Genomic DNA, 27,539 nt, shown 5'->3' on the forward strand with positions numbered 1-27,539 from the left:
TAACCAAACTACCAGCTCATTTTGATACCGTTTGAACTCTAGTGGTGGAAAAGGAAGTAGTAAAAAGAAGAAACCTGGACTCACTTCCCACTAAATGAAGAAGAGAATCAAGGTCAGCAGTCAATTGGCAACGTATTCATTGACAGAACCTGCTAAGATAGGTGTTCCCTGTGCATTTCAAAATGAATCCTTATCAAGAAAACATTCAATTCTTTATGAACCAACTCAGTAAAACTACACTGTAGTACAGTAACCTCTAAGTAAAAAAAAACCCAACAACTCCTAGTTTCATGTAATGTTCTAGCAAAGCCAAGAATATGTTAGTAACAGAATTTTTACTTGTGTGTTTCAGAAGACTCAGTGAGTAGAAAGAAAGAATAATGGCTACACACAGAGTGGACGTGCACTACAACCATTTTAATGGCACCAGAAAAAGGAAACTTTCTAGTGGATTGTGCCATCAATTCAAAAATCTACCAATTATGAAACAGTAATGTCTTACAACTTTTAGATTGCAAATCTTCACTTTCCCACCCCCGCCCCAACCCCGGCGAGGTTACCTGACATGACATCTGTGAATAAAATTCTTCTGTTCACAAATTTATTTTTGCGTGCGCGACATCTTTATTTATTTATTTTAAAATGTTGCTTTTCCTCATGAGATCTGTTTTCATCTCCGAGTCACTGTTCTGTCCTTTGAAGTGACTGGGCACATTCAGCAGCATGTGGGCTTAAATAGAATATTAGATGTTTGCTGTTTAAAGCTTGGTTTGGAAACTGCACTCATTTTGCCCTCCTGCTTGTTCCGAGCACTCTGGCACTTGCTTTCAGCCAATTTAACATTTGCTTTGCATTTTAGCCTTCACTTTGATATGTATGCACCCTATGGGCCAATTTCATCAAACCTGGATCCAAATTGATGCACAAAGCAGGTGCAAAAGAGAATGAATTCTAAGCAGATACAGCAGCAAAATATACTGGCGGGGAATAACCAAAACAAATTGCCTTTCACTCCTCTCCCCCTCCCCACCCCCACCTTCACTCTGTTACCCTTTTGGAATCTTTTTGTGTAACTTTGAAGTGCTTGGGTTTTGGCAGCTGTGTACCATTTCAGTTGCTGATGAGATTGATACTTTCTAATTTTCTGGGGCGGCCAAATGATAGACTGTCTTTGTAATTGAAGTCCCATGCTGCTACTGTCTACAGTTCAGCATTGTCATGTTAGATTAAACAGCAATGTGTTTGTTGCCCCTTATTAATTATGATGCCTCCCACTGCGTCGCTGATTGTTTTGTTCCAAGGGTACTGTTATGCAGAAGCTCTGCTTCTCTCAGAGAAGCCCATTGCGCTGAAAGCAGCTCATTAACTTCAGACTCCCACTCAGTTTGCCATGACAGACTTCCCTAACTAACTTTAGATGTGTGGTAATAAAGTTTTATCTCTTTGCACAGCATCTCAAGACAGTTCATCATGCACTCTTCTTGCAGACAGAATTTGGAGCACAAATGTTCGTGTCAGGGACCATTTGGGTACTAGATGCCTGCAAGATTCAAGCAAATAATGAGAAACTGGCGTTCCATGAAGATTTGTGCTGCCTGATACCCAGAGGAAAAGCTTCCTGTCCAGGGACTCAGTTGTTGCAGATGTCTTCTGTTTAACCTCTACCTGTCCCTATTCAAATTGCCCCTACCTGTGCCTAATCAAAACTGACCTCTTCCTGTCCCTATTCAAAATGCAAACAAATAACAAGAAACTGACCTTCTGTAAAGATGTGTGATGCCTGATACCCAAACAAGAGTATCATGCTGCCTATCTAGTAGATAGGCAAATTTCCCTTGTTTGACTCCTAACCACCACCAGCCCATTTAGAAAACCATAGCAGAGCTAGAGGAAGAAAGCCAACCCCACAGCACTGATGAGCACTGAGAAGATTACCCACCAGGTGGTTGTTGTTGTTGTTGTTGGGAGCTTTTAGGCTGCTCTATCTTTGGTGCTTTTACTGCAGATGTTGTTTTTATTGTGGTTGTTGGTTATGTTTTGGTTTACTATGTTATTATGGGTTTTCTGTGTATGTCACTTGGTTGTAGAAATGCAACCAAGAAATAAATAACCCGGTGGTTCTGATTCTGCTTTTTTAATTCTTCATTCGGGGGTGGGGGTGGGGTGTGATACTCTGCTTAGGGGTTTCTCCCCAATATTGGCACAATAGTTGTGGTTATTACTGCAAAACAGCAGCCTTCAGGAAATAAGATGTTCTTTTGAACCCAGTTGTATTCCCATACTGTCATTAAGTAGCAAAACATGAAAAAGCTATATCTTCATAAACATTCCTCAGAGTAGGTAGTGTTGTCAATGAACAGAGAAGAAGAAAAATCTGGCCAGATTTTTTTTTCAATTTTCTTTCCTTTTGGGCAGTTGATAGGAAAGCAAGAGACAAAACTACTGTTCCCCTTTCAGGCTTTCCTGCCACAGTATACTGTAAGTGGATATACAGTGAATTTCACTAGGCTTCACCAGAAGAGCTATCAAAATCTATTGAGCTCCATCGTCTGGCTCTACTTCTGAACTTTCTCCATCTTCAGGTCTAACACAAATATGAGGTGTTCTAAGAGCTGGCAACCCTAAGGTCCTCAGATGTATTTGAAAAACATAAAAATGCAAGTTTGCAAATGTACTCATTAACAAAATGTGATAACTGTGCCCAGCTCTGCTCTGGGTTACCCCTGGATGGGGAGATAATGGGGAAGAATATTCATGGAGGGACAGGATGGTGGCAGAGGCAAGCAGCCTTGGGTGCTGGCTGGGAAGGGGAGGCAGAGCCTGCCTGATAGCATTTGCCCAGTAGAATCTGTGAGTGAGCCAAGGAGTGGGCAAGGAAATGGATGCCTGGGCACTTTCAGAAGAGGCTAAGGTCCTCCCATGTGGGTAGCATCTTCTTGTAAGACCAAGGTGGTTGTAAAAAGCTACTGAGGGTAGTCATTGACAGTACCACATGGAGTGAGGCCATAGCTCAGTGGAACAGCATCTGCTCGCATGCCAAAGTCCCAGGTTCAATCTCTGCCCTCTCCAGGTAGGGCTAGGAAAAACTCCTGTCTAAAAACTCCTGTCTAAAACTCCTTGGAGAGCTGAACTAGATGGACCAATGGTCTGATTCGGTATAAGGCAGCTTCCCATGTTCCTACGTGCTAAGCAGAAGAAGGCTACTTCAGTGACAGCCTATACAAGTGGTGACTCATTGCTGTTCACACTTATCTGAGGAAAGGTTGAAGGAAACGGGTATGTATTGCCTGAAGAAGAGAAGACTGAGCGGGAGACTAAGCCCTAAAACTCTCTCCATGAAGTTCACCTGGCTTCTTCACTTTGTTCTTTTGGTCACCAGGTGAAGACCTTTTTGTTCACTCAGGCCTTTTAAATTTTGATTTTCAAATTTGATTTTTAACTGATTTTTAAAGGGTTTTAAAATAGCTTTGTTTTGTTTTTTCTCCACACACACACACACACCCTTTTTTTCATCTGCTATGATTTAATGAGGCAGGTCCTGCAATCAGTGAGACCTGCTTTTGCCGGTTTTGCGGGGAGAGCAGAGCAGACGAGCAGGGCGGGAGCCCTGGGCGACCAGATCAGCCGCCCACATGACCGCCAGCTCCGTGATGGAGCTGGTGGGGGCTGGGGAGTTTGGGGGCCGCGCGGTCCCCAGAAGCTCCAGTATGCCCTGCATGAGCATGCAGGGCATACTGGGGAGAGCCCCGAATGGGGAGGCTGCTTTTCAGCCTCCCGCTGGGGGTCTACTCATGAGTAGCCACGATGCGGAGCCATGCCGTGGCTACTCACGATCCCAAAAACTGAGTTTGCGGAGCACTCTCAGCTGGGCTCGCAGCTGAGCCAGGTGGTTCACACAGTTGTAGGGAATCAGGCTAGCCTCCACTAGCCCGATTTTCTACAATTGTGTGAATAATGTCAATGTGTTACATGTTTTTATTTCATCTTTCAGTGCTCTGTTATGAGATGCCCAGAGAACAATTTGTTATGGGACAGCTTACAAATAAAGTTGTTTATTATTGTTGTTGTTATTATTCACAAGAACAACATTTATCTCTGCAGACAAGTTATTTCCAGTGTGTGTCAGCAAGGTGGTGCACAGGGTGTATGTGTGTGTCTGTGTGTGTGCGCGCTTTCAGGTGTACCTGTATTTGCATACCCAGAGTCCATAATGACAGAAAACGGGTCTAATGAGCCACAATGACTATTCAGAAATTGATTCAATTCTAATTGCTGTGGAAAACCATTCAAGAATAATAATTACATTGTGAAAAGCTTCTGAAATATTTTGCTTAAGTTCCAAGCCTGGTGCAGAAAAGATTCCAAAAAACAACTATTTATTTGGATATTGATTTTAGTAAATGTGACAAAAATGTTTTTCCTCTGAGTCTATGTAAGCAAAAATAGCGTGTGTGTGTGTGTGTGTGTGTGTGTGTGTGTGTGTGTATATATATATATATATATATATATATATATATATATATATATATATATCTTCAAGTAGCTTTCTGATGCTTGGGAATAAAGATCTCCTTAAGAAAAATATTCTTTGTGGGAGGAAACAACGGGAAAAGCATTATGTGTAATCAGCCATGCACCCAGGACTTCCTATATGGGTGGTAGCATATGTAGTGGACAAACAAAATATTTTATGACATTTATTTTCATATCAGTCTTTGTGGTCTATTGTGTTAAACAAAGAAGCTTTCATGCCATGTGTGAAATGCCATGCAATTTGCAATCTGTTCAGCTTAATAAATATCAGCTCAGAAGGCAAGATTTTTAAGTTTCCTTCCGTGATCCCTATTTAAATTTATAGGACTTGATCCTTTGCAACTCTTTCAAAGATTGGTGCAGGTTTGCCCTAATTCATTATTAGAGCATTGTCAAACCCTCTAACACTGTGCCACATTATCACTGCATTTTTTCATTCTCTCCTCTTACTGTTTAAAAATGTTCTGCCACGAAAAGCCACATATAAGGATGCATTTTAAGGAAAATATTTTGTTGAGCAAATACATACAGCAGTCTCATTATAAATCAAGAGCAGACTCCCTCGGAAGCATTGCAGCAGAAGTCATTAAGTTTAAGGTGGAATGTGATGTTCATTTTCAAACATCCAATAGTCTGTCATAAAGAAGAGGAATATCTGTTTACCAGGGCCATTCAGGGGCGCGGGGGAAACAACACACATGGTTTTAGTTGCTTCTCATTTAGAGTGAATATCAGATGACACATGAGCCTGAGCAAACTTTGCAGTACCAAAGCTAGAGGGCAATTAGCAGGTGTCTCGGGCTAAGGGTGGAAATTTGTAACAATGTAATAATAGCACCGAATTTTGGAATTTGAGATTCAAATTTGATATTCAAAAGCATATTCCCCCATTTCAAACTTAAAGAAAAGTGTGCATCAAGTCGGTGTCGACTCCTATAGACCACAGAGCCCTGTGGTTGTCTTTGGTAGAATACAGGAGGGGTTTACCATTGTAATTTCCCATGCAGTATGAGATGATGCTTTTCAGCATCTTCCTGTATCGCTGCTGCCCGATATAGCTGTTTCCCACAGTCTGGGAATCATACCAGCAGGGATTCGAACTGGCAACCTCTGCCTTGCTAGTCATTTCCCTGCTGCACCATTATCAGCCCATTATGAGCCAAACCCAAACCTCTTCCAAAGTCTCATGATGGAATCAGTACCAGCTGCAGCCACCCATGTTTCTCATTCAAATTTAGCTAGCAGCAATGGCTGTGGCACCAGGGATGGCTGTGAGAATGCTTCTACAACAGTGCCCCCAGTGTCTGGACCCTTGGGAAATATAATTTCCCAGGGCCATCAAATCTGGAATCTGGTTTGCTATCACAGCAGTATTGACAGGCATAAGGGAGGTCCTGGCACCAGTCCTGATCTTGCAAAACTCACTCGATGCCAGGTAATTTTCAGGGAAAGGGGAAATGGTGTACTTGGACTTTGGGGAGGCACTTGGGCTCCACTGTATTCTTAGCAATGCTGTCAGGATGTGATGGGGCCTGAGCTTTGCAATAGGCTTGGAAATAATGCCATTTATTTCCCAAAGTATTTGTTTCAAATAATTCTTTTAGCCTAGCTCATTCCTAATGGAGATGTGCCAGCTCAACCATCAATGCTAACTAGCTTTGGGGACTAAAGTAGCTTTGGAGCAGTTGAAGAGCAGCTTTCCCATGTCAAAGAGCAAACCACTTGTGAACCAGAGAGGACATCCAAAGCAGTTTGTGCTGTGGCATGGTGCTGTGCTGTTCATTTTTTTGGAAAAATTGGGCATACCCAAGCACTTGGAGGATGTTTAAAGGAGATCATTGGATACCATACTAAGAGGTCTAACACAACCGCACTGGGGAGGGAAAGTGGGTTGTGGGAAAGGCTCAGGCTCACCTGCCTTCCCTCCACCATCCTCCCCTCTACCATACCACATGAGCTTCTCCCCCTCCCACATCCCAGGGTTCCCCAGGACACAAGTACAGCATGAGCACAGCAGCTGCTCTCCTTAGAGCATCCTCCACTCTCAGCATGGCCACTTCTTCCCTCCTCAGCTCGCTGTCGGAGGCAGGCTGGTGTGTGGGGGGGAGCTATTTAACCGGGCAGTGATTGCACAGATGATAAACCTGTGGTCCTCTTAACCTTGGCTAAACACAGGGTTAAAAAGTGGGGCTTGGTGTGGGGGCATTGCCAGGAGGGATCTCGCTCCCAGTACATCACACGCACAGCTTAACCCAGGCTAAGGTGCCCTAGCCTGGGTTAGGTTGTACATGTGAATACCCTTTAAGAGTACAAACATTCACAACATTGTTCCTTTCAACCTGTTCACACCATTTTCCCCTCCTTAAACTAAGATCTTTAGCACCTGGTAAAAAACCCATTCAAATCCTTGTGGTTGCTATGAGCCAATTACACTATTTTAGGCCAACAGTTGCAAGTAACCATGATGTAGGGATGGTTCACACGTACATATTAATCTCTTGATGGCGGAATTGTCAAGATGCATGACTGAGCCATCTTAGATTGAATGCTACAGATAGAACATTCATGCTATTTTATATCACCTCAAAGCCAGTTCACACATTCATTGTGCTGTCCTCCAGTGCTGGCCATTTTGGGCCTTAGCTAAGATATTTTTATATGATATATTCCCTCACACCAAGGATCCTTTCAAAAATGTGAGCTCTGTGAGCCTTGAATGGAAAACAAAATCTCTATGAGAAACAAAATAAACCATCAAAACTACAAATACACATTTGTCCGAGAACATAGGAACATATGGAGCTACTTTATATCAAATCAGACCATTGGGTCCATATGGCTCAGTAACTACACTGAGCCATATGGTAGCTACACTGACTGGCAGAAGCTCTCCAAGGTTTAAGGCAGGAGTCTTTCCCATTCCCACCTGGAGATGCCAGGGATTGAACCTGGTACTATCTGCATGCATGGCAGATGCTCTGCCACTAAGGTACAGCTGTATGCTCAGAATTGGGTTTCTGTATCCATACCTTGATGGAAAACATCACACAGCATTAGTTTGTGCATATTTGCTAGAACTCAGTTGTATAACCAACTTCTTGCTGGCATTCCTTAATGACTCATCTTTTTCACTGTGCTACACTGAGGACCTTTGTACAATACCGCCTCCAACCAAATGTTGGGCAATAAAACTATGAGAATTTAGTTGCATGAAAATGTTTTTTTTTTCTAGGCAACACACAAAGGAAATAAAGACAAACATCAGACATCTTCAAAAGCACAATTAGCAGTATGTCTGTTAGGCACTACCTTCTCATATTGTACTGGATGTTTTTCCCTTCACAGCTAATAGCAGTATTGGTAGGGGGATTTGTAACAGGGAATTGATATGAGGTAAAGCATCAATCCTCTCCCCATATGCCACAATCCTTATTGAAATTGAACCTACATGGCTACTAGTACTACAATAGGAAAATCAGTCTCAGACCTGATGACAGCATTTGCGTTGGAAGCCACCAGCTCTTTAAATGTTGTCCATCACATGTAGTTTGGTCTTTGGGCTGAGAAGCACATTAGGAGCTTGACAACGAAGGAAAACCAAGCCTCAGCAACAAACAAAAAAAGACCAAGCCAGAACTGGGGGTGCTGAGTGGGAGCTGCTTTCAAGTGTGAAGATGGGCAGGGCAGCAATACCTGGGGTCAGGTTTAAAAGGCAGCTCCATGTTTGTTTTTGCCCATTACAGCCACCCTACTTTCCTGGGAATGCTGATAATTTAGGTTCCTCTCTCATGAAATTCCCTGTGGCAGCTGATCTGCATATGTGGCAACGCTGGTCCAAAACCAGGAAATTTGAATGAGAGTAAAGATCTATCCTCAGTCCTGGTGTTTCCCAGGTGTCCAGTACCACCTGAACACATGGAGTGGCCATGACTCTTGGGAATATGAAAGGGTGCCCTGGAGAGGAGAGGGTCACAGTGTACAAGTTCTATTATTTACCAGAGCATACGGGGGCCCCACACAAGCAGGGGCCTCTTTATTTTGATGGCCTGCCTCATGAAAGTTCAGTCCAACAGAAGTCTGAAGCTCACTGAGCCGCTGGTCTTCCTCAGTGGACTGGCCTTCTAATGAGAGGGCTAATCTTCAGGTGAGAAGCTGACACAGGGGCAGGAGTGTGCTTGGGTGTTCCGACAATGCTTTTGCTATAGCACGAGCATCCTTAGTCAAGTGGACTAGGAACCTTTGCCCTCCCCCATATACATATCCCCTCCTAGGAAATTATCAGATTCCTTCTCCAAGTAAGAGAAAAATAGTTCCCCTCTGCATCCTCCCGGGGCCAGTAGTTGTGCTTATGTGAGACTGTTTTGCTGTGAGGCTCTTATGAGGGTGGTGGTACAATTGCTTTCAGGAGAAGATCTTGAATGCCATTTAAAGGGATTTAAATGCCCTTTCACTGCTGAGGATGGGTTATCAGTTCCAAAAAGGTACATTCGCATCCAAGTATGCTCCCTTGAAGATTGTGGCCAAGGGCTGCTGCCCTGCAGCTGTTCTGATGCCTTGCCCACAGTCTGACAGCAGACACTACAGAGCTTGCTGGGATGTGGCCTTGGCAGACCAGGAAGAGAGAGTGGCTCCCCTGCCCTGAAACTGGATGTTGCCAGGCTACAGCTGGAAGAACGTTCTGCAATACAATTCACTGTTACAAAAATTAACCTCAGGTTAGTCTGCTTGTGGTTTGCCGGTACATGCAAACGTGGCCAGAGTATCCTGCCTTGGAGCTGGGGACTGGAATACATGAACCCATGCTATGGGTTTTAATTCTCTGTGAGCTGTAGGCTCAGGCTGCAGCTGGATATAACATGTTCTGTAATTTCCTCCTAACACTTCAGTGAGTTTAGCGCCAATACAATCCTGAAACCTGGATAACCAGACAAATGGGGCGGGGGGAAGAGTCAACATAACCTCGAAAAAATGCCTGTAGTACCTTTGTTTACATTTGAGCTTGCACTCTGCCCAAGGAAAAAATAGTTATAAAATTTATACACACACACACACACACAAGTGAATATTGTTGCACTTAAAAATTAAAGAGGCATTTATACATTTATTCATTGATTTTTTTAAAAAAAGCAATCAATGTTATTTAAAAAACCAAGTTAAGAAACACAGACATTAATCATAATTAAATAGCCCTTTAAGCATTCATTATTTCATATGAAATAAGATATGAAAAAAAAGAGATGTCAAACTCTTGCCTGGAAATATATGACAATTTGTTATATACAGTATAAGAGTGCAGGAGTGCTCTTACCTTCCCACAGATGATCTCCTCTCTTTTTCAGGCTGCACAGCCGGCACGCCAACACCAATGGCACTGCCTAGAGCTGCACAGCCATCTGGAGGCTGGATGAACACAGCCTGGCCTCCAGGAATCCCACAATGCACCGCACAAGGAATACAGTGCATTGAAGGATTTCCCCTCAGCTGGGCACTCTAGCCATCCAGCTCTGTGTCTGCTTGGGCTGCAGGCAATCTGAGCAAACACATGATTGGGGTGCTAGAACATGATCATACTCTTCTACCTCAGTAATAGTCTGGGTACAATACTCAGGCTACCAGGCACACAAGCACACTGCCCGGGTAGGGCTGTGCAAGTCCGGGTAATTCTGCTCATGTGAACCGTCTCAGTGTGGAGAAAGGACCATAACTTTATTAATCATTAGGATCAAATGACTACAGCAGGTAGAGAACCCCAGCTCCACAGTGCAGGCTTACACTTATGTTGGGAATCGGGCAATATTTGTCTTTCCCTCAGACCTGTGTCCTTGGAGGTAAGGAAGGGAATTGCTAGCTGAAGGACTGAGGCTCTGACAAGAAGGCCATATTGAGGCTTCTACGGGCTTTTCCCTTTATCAACTATCCAGCCAGCCACATTTGACCTTATACCTTCACCACAACATCAGGTGAGGCAAAGCTGCAACTCTCATAACAAGTGGTGGTGTGACAACATATTGCAGTTATAACGTTTTTCCATGATGGAAGCCTTCTCTGTGCAGAAAATAGTCCATTTTAAGAGTGTCCATGTGATCTGCATGGGATAATCGATTATAATAATTTATATCAACAATATTTTTTCAAGCTGGGGATAATTTGTATATATGAATGATATAAAATCCATTCACACTGTGACTCTGGCCTATATTTGGACTGTGCTGGATTATGGAAGCTTATACTGAGAAGGAACAATGGACCAGAGACTGAACCAAAGGGGGAAATCTAACATTTTACTCTGTATTATGAAAAATTCTTGCAGAGGCCATACCTAGGCTAATGTTGCTTGAAGAAAGGGGCCTCTGAACAAGAGAGACAAACGCAGCTTGATAACATGTTGCCAAAGAGTGTTTGAAGATGAGGCAGCTAATGAATCCTGGCCTTACAAGTCTTGGAATGTATGTGAGGAGGAGGAGACTGGAATAGGGATTTGCACAAAAAGAGTTTTTTGATTTGTTTTGAATTTGAATTGAATTCTGGAAATTCAGTTTGAATTTGAATCAAAGTAGAATCTGGTCTGAAATTTCAATTTCAATTTGGATTGAATTCAAATCAATTTGACCCTGTTTTGAAGCCTTTTGAATCAGGGAGCCTGAACAGTTTTTAAAAGGTGTCAAATGGCCCTCAAATCACATTTGAATCAGATCTCAAGGATTCAAATAGAATCAAATTGCTCTTTTAAGGGGTGACTCAATTTAAATTCAAATTGCTCAAATTGTAAACCGCCCTGAGCCATTTCAGAAGGGCGGTATAAAAATTGAATAAATAAATACAAATAAATAATAAATAATAAAATCACCCAGATTCATGTTGGATCAATTCAAATTTGAATTGATTTGCACATCACTAGACTGGAAGCCATTCTGCCTTTACCTTGTCAAGTTGTTATATGGTTCATGGTACCTTATTGAGGTATGAAGAATAATAATTAAAAGGCCTGATTGTAGCAGTTAATGCAGAACGGGAAGGGGTCGAGGGATGAAAACAAGCCCTGTCAAAAGTGGGAACTGGATTTTTGATTTAATCCATGTTGTCATGATCAACACAATATTAGATTTCTAATGCCTATGGAAATGAGTAGCCCAAAGAGTCAATGAGATTCTGGGTGCAACAGGTTGGAACCAATCAAGAGTCTGAAAAGACAGATAGAGAAAGATGACTTTTGAGGTATATAAGTGAAAAGGAGGGTTTTTCTCCCCTTGTTCCCTTATATTTTACCTTTTCCATCTTGCACATATCCTTCCCCCGCTCTCCCCAAGAATCTTTATCCTATTTTCATTTTCCTTCTCTTCCATTCTCAACTTCACAGCAATCATTCTTATTAAATCTCAGATATGCCATCCTCTTCTATGTATTTATGCTCTGCCTATGTCCACTTAGTGGGTAGACTTTATTATTAATACAACATCACTCTTAATAGTTGCTTCAAATTATGCTTTTTAGAATGTTTATGTTTTTTAGAATCTTATAATTTGTTTATGCTTATATTTTAATGTATCTTTTGCCACATACCTACCATTTTATGTATCTTTTGCTATACTTTTGCCATTTTATATGCCTCAAGTATTTGAATAAAACTTTTAAACTTTTAAAGGTTTGGACATTGAGCTTTGGAGTTTGATCATATGTAAAGCCTACTGAGGCAAATCAATGAACCAATCAGTCAGTACATTTTCACACATGACCCAACTCCCTGGTGGTCAGGGAGGGCTGGGGAAAAGGCAGGAGTATACCTATCCCCACCCCTCATGATCTTCTGTAGTCTTGTATCTTGCTGCCATGCACACGATCACTGCTGTGGTGAGTGGCACATGGCATGGCATTCTGGAGGTTGGGGAAAATGCTGCCCGGACTCCAGAAATCCCACAATGCAGTGTGTGTGTGTGTGTGTGTGTGTGTGTGTGTGTGTGTGTGTGTGTGTGTGCTGGATTGGGGAATTCTCAGGCAGACACACAACCAGGATCCCTGGTAGATGGGGCACGCTTGTGCTATTCTACCTGAGTAATAGCCTTGAGGAAATTCCTGGGCTACCTGGTGGGGCATCGCCAGGATTGGCCATGATCCCAGCACTTCACATGAGTAGCCCTTCCCTGCTAGGGCTCCGCATGACCATGTAGGGTTGCTCATATCAATAGGCTCATTTTCTTTTTCTTTAAGTAGTTCAGTTAGAAAGCTTCATGATGGAAGGTCTGAAGTTTACATAATATTTTGAATCCTGTAATGTGCATACAAAGAAAAACTATAATTCAATATATTAAGAAAAAAATATCTTAGCTGCAGAATTCTTTCAGATTCGCATTGGCTTGTATTCCTAGCTCTCTCTGCTACTATGTGCTGGCTGATATACTGGCCAGTCATAGATTCATTTTCACAAGCTTTTGCGGTAAAATAATTGGTCAAATACTTATAACTTACCCTGGCCTACACTATTCTATTTGTCTATTTATTTCCTTTGTTTGTATACATTGTTTCAAATAATGTGTCTAGTGGAGTAAGGCACATCTTAATATATTTACTATTATCTGTGCATGGCTGCTTATCTAAAGTAAAATTTTCAAAAAGCTTATTATATACTTTGCTTTATACTTTATTTTCTCCTGATGCCATTATTTTGGGATTTGAAATAATGAGTTAAGCTGCATGCAGCTGTTACACCTCCGACAAGGATACATTCTCTGTAGATCGAGTCCCATTGATGTTAATGGCATATTCAAATACATGGTTTAGTTTTAGCAGTTTTAGATTGTCTTAATCTGATCATTGTTTTCACTTTGGGATATTAATTAAAGTTCCTAATTAGAAAATGTTTCTTCTCATTATATTCCTATGGTCATGTAATTTGGCAAGAGAGGAGAGGATTTTGCATATGTCAATAATTATCACATGCAACTGAGCAAAGCTGGTGTATAAGATGCATATGTCATATGGTTTAGGAGGTGCTGATGATGACAGGATTTGGCTGGGTGGAGATATGAGTAGATTGCCATGTGACATTGATATAGGATGGGGAAAGGAAATATTAAGGGAGATTTAAGTGGCATTCCCAAAGCGGTTTATGACTTCCAACTTGAAAAAGCTTATCAGATTTCTATTTGATGGATTGGATATAAACCCCTTCCACATGTGAACCTGTCTTCCATTACTGCATGGGTTCTTAAACCTGGGTCCCCAGAACTATTATTCATTCATTCATTCATTCATTCATTCATTCAATTTCTATACTGCCCTTCCAAAAATGGCTCAGGGAGGCCTGTGCCTTAGAACAGTTGGTCATGGAACCGACCAGAGAGAAGGCGACCTTGGATCTAATTCTGAGTGACACCCAGGACATGGTGCGTGATGTCAGTGTCATCGACCCTTTAGGGAACAGTGACCACAGTGCCATCAAATTCAGCATACACGCGGGGAGAGAATCACCAAGGATGTCAAACACAGACATTTTAAATTTCAAAAGAGGAAACTTCTCCAAAATGAGGAGTATGGTGAAAAGAAAGCTGAGGGGGGAAATCAGGAGAGTCACTTCGCTCCAGAGTGCATGGAGTTTACTCAGAACCACAATACTAGAAGCCCAGTTAGCTTGTATACCCAAAAGGAGGAAAGGTACCACTAAGTCCAGGAGGATGCCAGCATGGATAACGGGTACCGTCAAGGAAGCCATAAAAGGGAAGAAGACTTCCTTCCGAAATTGGAAGGCCTGTCCAAATGAAGAGAACAGAAAGGAACACAAACTCTGGCAAAAGAAATGCAAGGTGACAATAAGGGAGGCAAACAGAGAGTTTGAGGAACATTTAGCCAAAAGTATCAAGGGGAATAACAAAAACTTCTTTAAGTACATCAGAAGCAGGAAACCTGCCAGGGAGGCGGTTGGGCCATTAGACAATGAGGGAGTGAAAGGGATTATTAAGGGGGATATGGAGGTTGCAGAGAAACTGAATGAGTTCTTTGCGTCTGTCTTTACGGCAGAGGATACTGAGCATATACCTGTTCCTGAACCAGGCTTTTTAGGGATGGAGGCTAGAGAGCTGAGTCTGATAGAAGTGACAAGAGATGATGTTCTAAAACTGTCTGGAAAAACTGAAAGCTAACAAATCACCATGGCCGGATGGCATCCATCCAAGAGTCCTCAAAGAACTCAAATGTGAAATTGCCGACCTCCTTGCTAAAATATTTAACTTATCCCTGAAATCGGGCTCTGTACCAGAGGACTGGAAAGTAGCAAATGTAACACCGATTTTCGAAAAGGGATCCAGGGGCGATCCGGGAAATTACAGGCCAGTTAGCCTAACGTCCGTTCCAGGCAAATTGATGGAAAGCATCCTCAAGGATAAAATTGTAAAGCACCTAGAAGAACAGGCCCTGCTGGGAGTGAGCCAGCATGGCTTCCACAAAGGTAAATCTTGCCTCACCAACCTTTTGGACTTCTTTGAGAGTGTCAACAAGTATGTGGATCAAGGTGATCCAGTTGACATAGTCTACCTGGACTTCCAAAAAGCTTTTGACAAAGTTCCTCATCAAAGACTCCTGAGGAAACTTAGCTGTCATGGGATAAAAGGACAAGTACATGTGTGGATTGCAAACTGGTTGAAAGACAGGAAACAGAGGGTAGGTATAAATCGAGAGTTTTCACAATGGAGGGAAGTAAGAAGTGGGGTCCCCCAGGGATCTGTACTGGGACCGGTGCTTTTTAATTTATTCATAAATGATCTAGAAGAAGGGGTAAGCAGCGATGTGGCCAAATTTGCAGATGATACCAAACTCTTCCGGGTAGTGAAATCCAAAACGGATTGTGAGCAGCTCCAAAAGGATCTCTCCAAACTGGGGGAGTGGGTGACAAAATGGCAAATGCGGTTCAATGTTAGCAAGTGTAAAGTGATGCACATTGGGACGAAAAACCCCAACTTCAAGTATATGCTGATGGGATCCGAGCTGTCGGTGACGGACCAGGAGAGGGATCTTGGGGTTGTGGTTGACAGCTCGTTGAAAGTGTCGACTCAATGTGCAGCAGCTGTGAAAAAGGGAAATTCCATGCTAGGGATCATTAGAAAGGGGATTGAAAATAAAACGGCTAACATTATAATGCCCTTATACAAAACTATGGTGCGAACACACTTGGAGTACTGCGTACAATTCTGGTCACCACATCTTAAAAAGGACATTGTTGAACTGGAGAAGGTACAGAAGAGGGCAACCAAGATGATCAGGGGCCTAGAGTACCTTTCTTATGAGGCAAGACTACAACACCTGGGGCTTTTTAGTTTAGAAAAAAGACGACTGCAGGGAGACGATAGAGGTCTATAAAATCATGCATGGCATGGAGAAAGTGGAGAGAGAGAGATTCTTTTCCCTCTCACACAACACTAGAACCAGGGGTCACTCCATGAAATTGATTGCCAGGAGGTCTAGGACCAACAAACGGAAGTACTTTTTCACACAACATGTGATCCACTTGTGGAACTCTCTGCCACAGGATGTGGTGACAGCCAACAACCTGGATGGCTTTAAGAGGGGTTTGGATGACTTCATGGAGGAGAGGTCTATCAATGGCTACTAGTCGGAGGGCTGTGGGCCACCTCCAGCCTCAGGGGTGGGGTGCCTCTGAGTACCAGTTGCGGGGGAGTAATGGCAGGAGAGAGGGCACGCCCTCCACTCCTGTCTGAGGCTTCCAGTGGCCTCTGGTGGGCCACTGTGCGAAACAGGATGCCGGACTAGATGGGCCTTGGGCCTGATCCAGCAGGGCTGTTCTTATGTTATGTTATGTTGAGGTTTACATAGAGAAATAATAAATAAATAAGATGGCTCCCTGTCCCCAAAGGGCTCACGTTCTTAAAAAACCCCACACAAGATAGACACCAGCAGCAGTCACTGGAGGTACTGTGCTGGGGGTGGATAGGGCCCGTTACTCTCCCCCTGCTCAGTAAAGAGAATCTCCACATTAAAAGGTGCCTCTTTGCCAAGTTAGCAGGGGTAGGGGTAACTACAGTGGCTCAATACTATTGTGTCTGAAGATTATGGGAGTTGTAGTTCAGCAACATCTGGGGACCCAAGTTTGAAGAGACCTGCATTAGTTGAAGAGCTATTTTAAGCCCTGTGCCACAATGTTTTGGAGAAGTGTGAAGCTAAACACCAAGATGATATTCCGCTTGTGCAAGAATGTGTGCAATACAAGAAGAATGCTGAAAAACAAGTACTGTGTGAACTCTTGTACAATCTCTTGAACAAGCATGTCAAGAACAGCACTAAAGCTATTGTCCTTCTGCTCACATTTCTTTGGAGCCAATGCAACATCATTGATGGATGTGTGTGTGTGTGTGTGTGTGTGTGTGTGTGTGTTTCTGAAGGAAAACACACAAACATTTGAGTATTTAATTTAGATGTGTACACACAACATGTATTCACATTTAATACATGTTGCAAAATCTTGTGCTACAAACTCTTCCACAATTGTGCATGTATCAAAATTAAGGTTGATGCGCATGTTAAGATATAGATGTTAAGGGTGATGTAGATTTATGGCCTTATAGTTGCACAGGTATCATCATGCAAATCTGAGCATCCCTATAGCTCAATTGAAACATCATGTTGTAGATACAGCAGGCTTGATAAAGCAGAGATGGACCCATAAATATGACATCAGAAAAATTTCAGCAGCAGACATATTGCAGAGAAACAAAGAGAACATATGGACAATATTTTCCCCTTATATCTAAAATTCATGTAATATAAATACAGTATGTATAGAGTACCTCACACATTTTAACTAGTGATGGAAAAACTCTCCTCAGCTTGATTCAGCATTAGCTTGGTAAGCTGAGATTTATTTATTTTTTACATTGGAAAATTACATCTCTCTCTACCCCATGAGCTCAGATCTGAAGTTTATCATCAGAGGCATGGCAGAGTCACTGAAGTGCCCCCCCTGGTGAATGACATTCCAGATTCACAACATCATCTTGAGAAAAATGACTAGGCAGGACTTTTGCTAAGTGAATAGAGGATGTTGCCTGGAATGAGATGACTTAAAGGATACATTATATTGGCACAGTCACTTAAATATTTTGGGCCATCATTAAGATATTTCTTATCTATTAGGCCTGTTCACATGACCATCGACACCAAGATAGGAGGCCTTGTACTTTGGTTTGCATGGGCGTGTGAATGCATGAAAATCCCAGGTTGTTCAAAAAAGAGTAGCCCATCTTCTCTACCCTGCTCTTAACCCAGGTAGAAGGGGGAAAAGATCACTCCTACCTTTCTGTTTTGGTCATTTGTGTCCACCCTAACCCTAAACCTAACCTTTCCTAGCAGCTACCAGGAATTAGCAAGCCTGGAAACAATGAAGAAGTATGGCTGCGGAGGCGGCCATCCATGAATGTGCCGCTCTGTACAGCACACCCTATGATCCTGGGTTTACAAGAATGAACACATTCTTGTGTTCAGCAGGGCTGGGCCCACTTCCTGCCCTTTCATGACCAAAAGACAGATGCCCCCCTATGTTCATATGAAAGGCCCCAGATATATATTTTGAAGAGTTTGAGAGGTTGTTTGTGTGATGTGAAGTCATACTTCCTGGTTCTGAATACACAACCCTGCCAGTGTAATTAGCCAAATGCACTACTTTTTACACCAGGATATCCTGGGGGAAGAGTTAGTTTGATTTTTATGCTTAAGAAGAATTTATGAATATAATCAACAGATTTGAACTGCTACTGTTCTGAACTTCTGTGGAGCCAGCATGGTATAGTGGTTAGAGTGCTGGACTAGGACCGGGGAGACCCGTGTTCATATCCCCAAGCAGCCATGATGCTAGCTGGGTGACTCTGGGCCTGTCACTTCTCTCTCAGCCTAACCTACTTCAAAGGGTTGTTGTGAAGAGAAACCTAAGTATGTAGTACACCGCTCTGGGCTCCTTGGAGGAAGAACGCAATATAAAATGTAAATAATAATAACAACAACAACAGATTTTTAACACTCAATCAGACCAATGATTCAAAAACAATATCATGCCCAAGAGAAGCAGAATATTTTTCTCAGTTTCAAATTTTCTGTAATTAAAATTTACCATGTGTTGTAATTATTGAATAAAATGAATAATGTTTGAAGTTGAAATCCTACAAATTTCCAACTGTTCTTTTCCTTCCCTTTTGACAACACATTAATAAACAATCTGCTGTATATATTTGATTTCTTGAAATTTTCAGCAGTGTAATCTTCTCAAAATGACTTTGCCTGGTCAATAATGGGCCTAATCTGCTAAAATGATATATTCCCATACATCAGTGTTCCTTTTTTAAAAAAAGACCCCTATCCACCTTCTCAGAAACAAAAAGAAAACTTCATCAAAACTAGAAATACGTATTTGCCTGAGTCCTGTTAGTGGGCATACATGCCCAGAATCAGCTTTTGTACACATATCCACACACTGATACACTACACTAGCAGGTTGGATTGGGTTGTGGGACAAAAGTGAAGATTCCAAAAGCTCCATGTGTTTCCTTTAAGGACATGGTGAAAAACAAAATATTACAGTCATACTCACAGCCATTGGTTGGGTGGGGAGGTGGGTGGGTGCAAAGGCAAGGTTGTATCTGAACTGCACACCTGAATCATATGGGACTGGTGTAGATGGTGCAGACCTAAGGAATATGAGGCTCTTCTACGGCCTCTGAATACAATATCTTGAGAACCTCTAAGCACATAGGAGCAGTCACAACTATTGCAGTACTATTACTAATAATTTATTGTGAATTGAGAGATGGGGGTCAAGCTTTTGTTTTTGTCTGAGCTTGCAGGACTCAAGGCATACTACCATAAACTAGATAAACACACACGTGGACAAATGTGTTGGTACCCCTCCACGAGAAAACAAGAACCCACAATTGTCTCTGAAATAACTTGAAACTGACAAACGTAATTGGCACCCATCATTGTGCATTCCGCATTTAACAAAAATCAGACTTTGCTTTAGAGTTCTGATGCAACAGAATATTTCAAATAATAACACCAATGAAAATGGCATGGACAAAAATGATGGGACCCTTAACCTAATATTTTGTTGCACAACCTTTAGAGGCAATCACTGCAAACAAGTGATTCCTGGAGCTCTCAATGAGACTCCTGCACCTGTCAACAGCTAGTTTGGCCCACTCTTCCTGAGCAAACTGCTCCAGCTGTGTCAGGGTGGAAGGGTCCCTTTCCCAGACTACATGTTTCAGTTCCTTCCATAGATGTTTGATAGGACTCAAATCAGGGCTCACAGAAGGCCACTTCAGAATAGTCCAATGTTTTGTTTGTTTGTTATTTCTCTGTGTAAACCACCCTGAGCCATTTTTGGAAGGGCGGTATAATATCGAATGAATGAATGAATGAAATGTGTTCCTAAACCTTGAAAAATGTTTTACCGTTATAAATTGCACTGAGTTCCAAGTAAAGAGTTCTGGAGCCTCTTGTTTTAGTAGAAAAGTTTATATTGACAAACAGAGTTAGGAACCATTACGGATCTAACAAGATTTTTATTCACCTGCTAGGTTGCATCTATTTTAGGGGTAAATTGCTGTCATAATCATGGCACAGAAGGATAACCAACTTTTGGCCACATTTTTCATAACTTTCATTTCTACAACCAGATATCTGTCAGAGAAGTATATTTGTTTCTTCTGCATAGGGAAGAATTTCATTGTTTTATTGGTATTCATACGTGGTAAAAGGATTGCTCAAGTATTGATTAACATGCCAGACCAAGATTGATTCATTATATTATTTGTATGCAAAATAATGTGCTCTAAAAGGAAGCCAAGTTGCATGCTCAATACAGATTCTTTCTTTCTTGTACCGCAAAGATTAGACCAGCAGTTTTAGCAATACCCTACGGTTGCCATATTCAAGCTCTCAAGGAATTATATGGAATCATTTAAACTATCCTGAAGAAAATAGTTTAAACATCACTAAAGGTTGAGTATCCCTTATCCAGACTGCTTGGGACCAGAAGTGTTCTGGATTTCAGATTTTGGAATATTTTCATAATGAGAGGGGGTCTTTCCCTTTTCCCTCTAGCACCAAAGTGAGAACATGAAAAAACATTAAAAAGCTTCACAATAAAAACAGAGCCGCAACTAGAGAGAATTACAGACAAATTACAACATGTTTAAAAGTAGCAAAATTGGGAATCTACAAGTGAGTGAGGGGGGCTCTCTTTTTTAATGTTTAAAATCATCTTCAGCGATCTCAGCAATTTTAGCCTGGGCAACAGGCTTAGCATCTCCCCAAGGGAATGTGTAGCATCCAGCCAGCGGCATCTCCTTCTGGCAGAAGCTGAGGGCGGGGGGGAGGGACCCAGGCAGGAGGAAGAAGAGAAGGGGGTGGGCTTGCAATTGCAAAGGTGGTCTGCTTTTGCTCGCCTGCGTGTTCTGCTTGTGGATTGGGCACACATGAGGAGATGAAGGCTTCAACCAGCTCGGTTTGGGAACTGAAGTGTTTTCCTTTTGCTAGTGAGCTGTGCGTGTGTGAGAGCGATTATTACAGCAGTCGTCAAGGCTTTTTTAAAAAATAAATGTTTGTAGCTCACTGCCTGATGGCTTCTGGCATAAACAAGGTCCATCAGGCCGGGACTTGCAATGGGTCTTCTAAAGCTACTAGTCATTGTAGTTCATCAGAGGAAGGCAATCAGGAAATGCACATGAAAATGTGTAAGAAGATCACCCAGCTCATCAAAATAATAAATAAGTTTTGTTTTTTGTTTTGCTACGGCGCACGCTATGGTAGTTTCCAGATTTCAGAGCATTCTGGATTTCAGATGTCCAGAAAAGGGATACTCAACCTGTACCAAGTCAACATTTTCATAAATTGCTCTGAATAAAGCTAACAGTGAAAACCAACAGAAGTTTTTAGGAAATGAATGGATACCTTGGCATTTGTAATTTATTAATAATGGAGCTATTCTGAATTTCCCCCTGGAAAGTCATCACCAATGGATTTTGCTTCTTTTAATAAAGAAAATCATAACTACTGTGAACTGTTTTCATTTTGTGAGCTTTCAAAGAAAAATTGTCTCATAGACAATAGTTGTATGAAATATTTAGTCCTACCCAACACTATCATTATTATTTATTTATTACATTGATAAACCACCCCATCCAGAGGCTCTGGGCAGTGTACAACAAACAGCTCAGTGATAAACAAATTGATTTGAGAACTATTGTAAAGTTCATTTCTTTGTTAAGGTATTTAGATGTATAGTGGCTACAGGTGGGTTGCAGATTAATATATAAAAAGCAATTAGAGCCCACTGAAAAGTTCTCAACCAAGGGGAACCTAGGCAGACAGAAACTGCACAACATGTCTACAGTATAAGTAGCATAAAAATATCAGTTTCCCCCCAGCCCTTCAGGTACTTTAATCTTTATATCTTATGGCCTAGCTTATGCTGCCTACTACATTAGAACATCATACCTTAATCCAGGACTTCCTGACCTAACTTATCCTTAGTGCAATCCTTTGCCTACCTCATTCTGTCTTCATTCCTCCAGACTCTCAGTCTGACATAAGAACCTAAGTACAGCCCTGCTGTACAAGGCCCATCTAGTCCAGCATCCTGTTTCACACAGTGGCCCACCAGATGCTGCTGGAAGCCAGAGGCAGGAGTTGAGGGCATGCCCTCTCTCCTGCTGTTACTCCCCTGCAACTGGTATTCAGAGGCATCATGCCATGAGGCATCCTTGCCAAACATGGAAGTGCCAACCATCACACTCACAGAGTCCACATCTTCAGATAAACACCATAACCGCAAGCAGCACAGGGGGTTGGAGTGAGTAACACTCTGGGGGTGGGACCTTTGGATGTGTGTTGTATACTGTGATCATATACAACATAGTTTTCTTAGAAACATCTGGAGACAGTTTGTGTGATAATATTCTAAGTACCTTCCACCCATAATAAATAGATGAGAGTACTGAGAGGTCACTTCAAATGTCAACAGTCTGGAATGGCTATTTTTAAAAGTCAGTGGTGATGTGGCATGTTCCCAAGTGGTTCTTTAAAAGAAGGAGACATACCATTTTGTAGGGATGTGCAAATTTCGAGATGCATGCACAGGTTCAGTGCTGAACCAGTTCAGATGGAGTATGAATTGGTTTGACACTGTGGGGAGCGGAGCAGCGAAAGGGATATTTTAAAAAGAGGAGAGCAGGTTCTTACTTGAGTGGATGCCATGTGCATGCTGCCACCATGCATGGGTTGTTGAGGGCAATGCTGTCACAGCAGGAAGCTGTATACTGTGGTGGAGAACAGGGAGCGACGTACTCTCTCTTTTTTTTTTTAAAGAAGAAGATCCTGCTCGCTGCTCCCCTCCCTGCAGTGCCAAACTGGTTTGGACCTCATCCAAGCTGGGTTGACACTGAACCTGTGCATGAACTTTCGGTTCATGAACATCACATCCCTACCATTTTCTGTATGGACCAATATCCTTTCTGTCATGGGACCAAGGCAGGGCCATAATATTGCCCTTAAAACTGGAATACCAACATATCTGTAATGGCGAACAGGATATTATTAGTAGTATTATTTCTTGTTTACACAGTCAGACAGGTGTTATTGACTGGTTTGTTTTATCCAGACATCGAGTCCTTCCCAAGGACCTGGGATGCCAGGATTTTATTGTCAATTGTTATAGATATCGTCACAGAATATAGGCTGTTCCCAGTAAAGCTGCTTTTTGTAATTGGCTGATGGTGATTTCTGTGGCCCCTATGGTGTTGAGGTACTCTTCAAGGTCTTTTGGAGCTGCACCCAGGGCGCCAATGACCACTGGGATTATTTTGGTCTTTTTCTACCACAGCCTTTCAATTTCAATTTGTAGATCTTTGTATTTGGTGATTTTTTTCTATTTCTTTTTCTTCTATTCTGCTATCCCCTGGTATTGCTATGTCGATTATTTTGACTTGTTTTTCTTTCTTCTCGACTACAGTGATATCTGGTGTATTGTGTGGCAGATGTTTGTCTGTTTGTAGTCAGAAGTCCATAATATTTTTACATCTTCATTTTCTTCAACTTTTTCAATTTTATGGTCCCACCAATGTTTGGCTACAGGTAGCTTGTATTTTTTGCAGATGTTCCAGTGTATCATCCCTGCTACTTTGTCATGCCTTTGTTTGTAGTCAGTCTGTGCGATCTTTTTACAACAGCTGATTAGGTGGTCCACTGTTTCATCTGCTTCTTTACAAAGGCGACACTTGCTGTTTGTGGTGGATTTTTCGACTTTTGCTCTTATTGCATTTGTTCTTAGTGCCTGTTCTTGTGCAGCCAGTATTAAATCCTCTGTTTCTTCCTTCAAGTTGCCATTCTTAAGCCATTGCCAGGTCTTGGTGATGTCTGATTTTCCACTTATATTGTGCAAATATTGACCATGCAGTGGCTTATTTTTCCATTTTTTTGCTCGGTTCTTGACTTGTTCTTTCTTGTAGGCCTGCTTTCTTTCATTGGTGTTGAATAGTTTCGCATTATTGACCATTTGAAGTGCATCTTCTTCACTGTCCTTGATATATTCTTCAAGGCCTCTTTTCTCCTCCTCTACTGTTTGATGGACTTGGAGCATTCCTCATCCACCTGAGCTGCGAGGGAGGTATAGCCTATCGACATCACTGTGGGAGTTCAGAGCATGATTGATGGTCATGATTTTCCTGGTCTTACGATCTAGCATCTCTAGGTCTGCCTGGGTCCAGTCTATTATTCCTGCAGTGTATCTGATAACAGGTATAGCCCAGATGTTTATGGCTTGTATGGTGTTCCCGCCATTGAGTTTGGACTTGAGGATTTTTCTAACTCTCCTGATGTATTCACTTCCAATTGTTCTTTTAACTTCAGTGTGTGCGATGTTATCAGCCTGGAGAATGCCCAAGTATTTGTAAGGTTCTTTCTCTTCTAGGTTCTTGATGTTGCTTCCATTGGGCAGTTCTGTTCCTTCTGTTTTTGTTATTTTCCCTCTGTTCATTATTAATGCAGCACACTTGTCTAGTCCAAACTCCATTGCTATATCGCTACTGAATATACGGACAGTGTTTAGCAGTGATTTGATTTCTCACTGGGACTTTCCATACAACTTCAGATCGTCCATGTACAACAGATGGTTGATTTGACTTGATGTTTTAGATGTTTGGTATCCGAGGCCTGTTTTGTTTAGTATTTGTGAAAGTGGGGTCATGGTGATTACAAACAACAGAGGGGATATTAGTTCCCTTGGAAAATACCTCTTCTAATGCTAACCTGTCCAAGTGTCTCACCATTGATTGTTAACTGTGTACTCCACATGCTCATTGCTTTTTTTATAAATATCTGAATGTTTTTGCTGACACCAGTTGTTTCTAAACATTTTAGTATCCATGTGTGAGGCAATGAATCAAAGGCTTGCTTGTAGTCCATCCATGCAACACTTAGATTTGTTTTTCTTCTCTTGCAATTTTCTAAAATCATTTTGTCAATCAGCAGCTGGTCTTTTGTGCCTCTGGTGTTCAGGCAATTTCCTTTCTGTTCAACTGGAAGCTGTTTGTTAGTTAATAAGTGTTGCATCACTTCATCTGCTATTATTCCAGTTAATAATTTGAACATTGTTGGCAGGCAGGTTATGGGTCTATAATTACTTGGAACTGCACCTTTTGCTGGGTCTTTCATGATGAGATGAGTTTTCCCAGTTGTTAGCCATTGTTCAACATCACCGCCTTGCAAAATGTGATTGAACTGTTTTGATAGTTGTTTATGAAGGCTTGTTAGGTGTTTAAGCCAAGAGCCATGCAGTTTATCGTCACCTGGAGCAGTCCAATTTTTAATTTTCTTTGCTCTTTCACTTATTAATTCTGGTGTTACTATTCGATCTTGCATTTGTTGGTTACATTTTTTGACCTCTTTCATCCAGCCTGCTTTTTTATTATAATCTATTGCATTGTCCCATAATTTCCCCCAGAATTGCACTGTTTCTTCTTTATTTGGTGTTTCTATGTTTCTTGCAGTTTCTGCTTCTATGCTTTGGTAGAAACGTCTGTGATTCAACTGGAATTGGAGATTCTGCCTGTGTTGTGTAGTTCTGGCTTCATATCTGCTAATCTTCTTTGACACTGCTGTTATTTGCTGCTTTATTATTTCCAGGACGTCTCTAATTTTCCTTCAATCTAGGTGGTATTTTTGGATTAGATACTGTTTGGTGTTTTCATTCTTCAGCTTCTTGTCTTTCATATCTTTCAATTTACTAGCATCTGATCTAAGCCTAGCGATTTTATTTTCTAATCTAATCTTCCATTTAGGTTATTTACTACATTCTTTTTTTACAGGTCCATTGATCTTATATCTGAGTTCTTGTGTTGTTATTGTTGCTGCACTGTACATTAGTTGTTTTGTTTCTTGCAAATTATTGGTTGTTATTTCTGCAAGTGCAGCATTGACATCTTTTAATACCTGAGCAAGTTGTTTTTGGCAACTGTTTTTAGAGCGGGAAGTGGAACCCTGGTGGTTGTTTGGTTCATGTCCTCAGTTATTTTTTGCTTTAGTTCTTGTTGCTTTTCTGTTAAACGGCATTTGGGTTTTTGAGGTGAAGGCAAAGGGGAGGTTGCCTGGTATTGATTTTGAAACAGTTCAGCAACGGTGGTATCCTCTATTTCCAACACCTCCTCCATCTGCGCCTGAGCAACTGCTTCAGTTGGTGGTAATTCTTCTTCCATATCTTGAGCCTGTGTTGCTCTTTGCAGTTCTTCTATCTCAACTCCTGTGAATACTTTATTTCTTATGATGACTCTTCTCTGGTCTGCTAGCCTTTGTTCTGTTATTTCTGTTTCTGGATGCTTCTCTTTCCAAATTTGGTACATTCTTTTTAAATGACCTCTTCTAGTCGGACTAGACTTGTAATAGCAGATCATTATTTCTTTGATGGCATTTTTTGTATATATTTTTTTGGTTAAGCGACGTTTCTTCCAGTAACTTTGCTGTCTCCAGCCCTGGTTGCTCAACTGAAGATCCTGAGTCCTGTAGCTTACTTGCCACCAGATGTCCAGGGACCCGGGCGACGACCGATCCGGTATAGATTTATTAAAGTTACATCTCACCATGTTGTTGATGGGAGAGGCACTCTTTGTGTGGCTCCTCTGATGTGACCTGTCCAGTATGGCTGGACCTCTGGCATAGCTCTCACCTTCCTCAGAGCATACAAGCCCCACAACCACGCCAAGGTAGTGCCTCACTGGGGGTTGTTGTTGTTGTTATTGTTGTTATTATTATTATTATTATTATTATTATTATTATTATTATTTTACATTCATATCCCACTCTTCCTCCAAGGAGCCCAGAGCGGTGTACTACATACTTGAGTTTCTCTTTCACAAGAACCTTGTGAAGTAGGCTAGGCTGAGAGAGAAGTGACTGGACCAGAGTCACCCAGCTAGTATCATGGCTGAATGGAGATTTTAACTCGGGTCTCCCCGGTCCTAGTCCAGCACTCTAACCACTAAACCACACTGGCTCTCGTATGATGATATAAATGTATATTGTTATGATATAAATACATAATATCAATAAGCAGCCATTTCAACTCCTTATAAAAGCCTACTAGTATGAACACTCAAAACAGTGAACTAGGATCATGGGGATGTGATCATTGGGATATATCTGAGGATATTTAAATGAAATTATCTCTAATGGATTTATAACCTGACTCTTTTCCCTAGTCTTCCAGCATAGGCCCTTTTCATGTACCTTCATTCTGAACTCATAAAAGTTGGATTTCTTCAAAGAAACATTGGTTTGACTTTTTGTTTCCTTCCTATAATCTTTCTATGAGTAGCTATGAATGATCAAATAATATGCAAATACCCCTTTATAGCGAGGTTTAAGCTGGAAAACAAACCTCTTCACTTGACCTCCATGTAAGTAGACTAGACAAGATTTGCCAGTCTTGCAGTTAATCTGCTTCTGCCATTTATATTCTA

Source organism: Hemicordylus capensis, chromosome 2 (genome assembly GCF_027244095.1).
Source record: "Hemicordylus capensis ecotype Gifberg chromosome 2, rHemCap1.1.pri, whole genome shotgun sequence".
Classification (NCBI taxonomy): Eukaryota; Metazoa; Chordata; class Lepidosauria; order Squamata; family Cordylidae; genus Hemicordylus; species Hemicordylus capensis.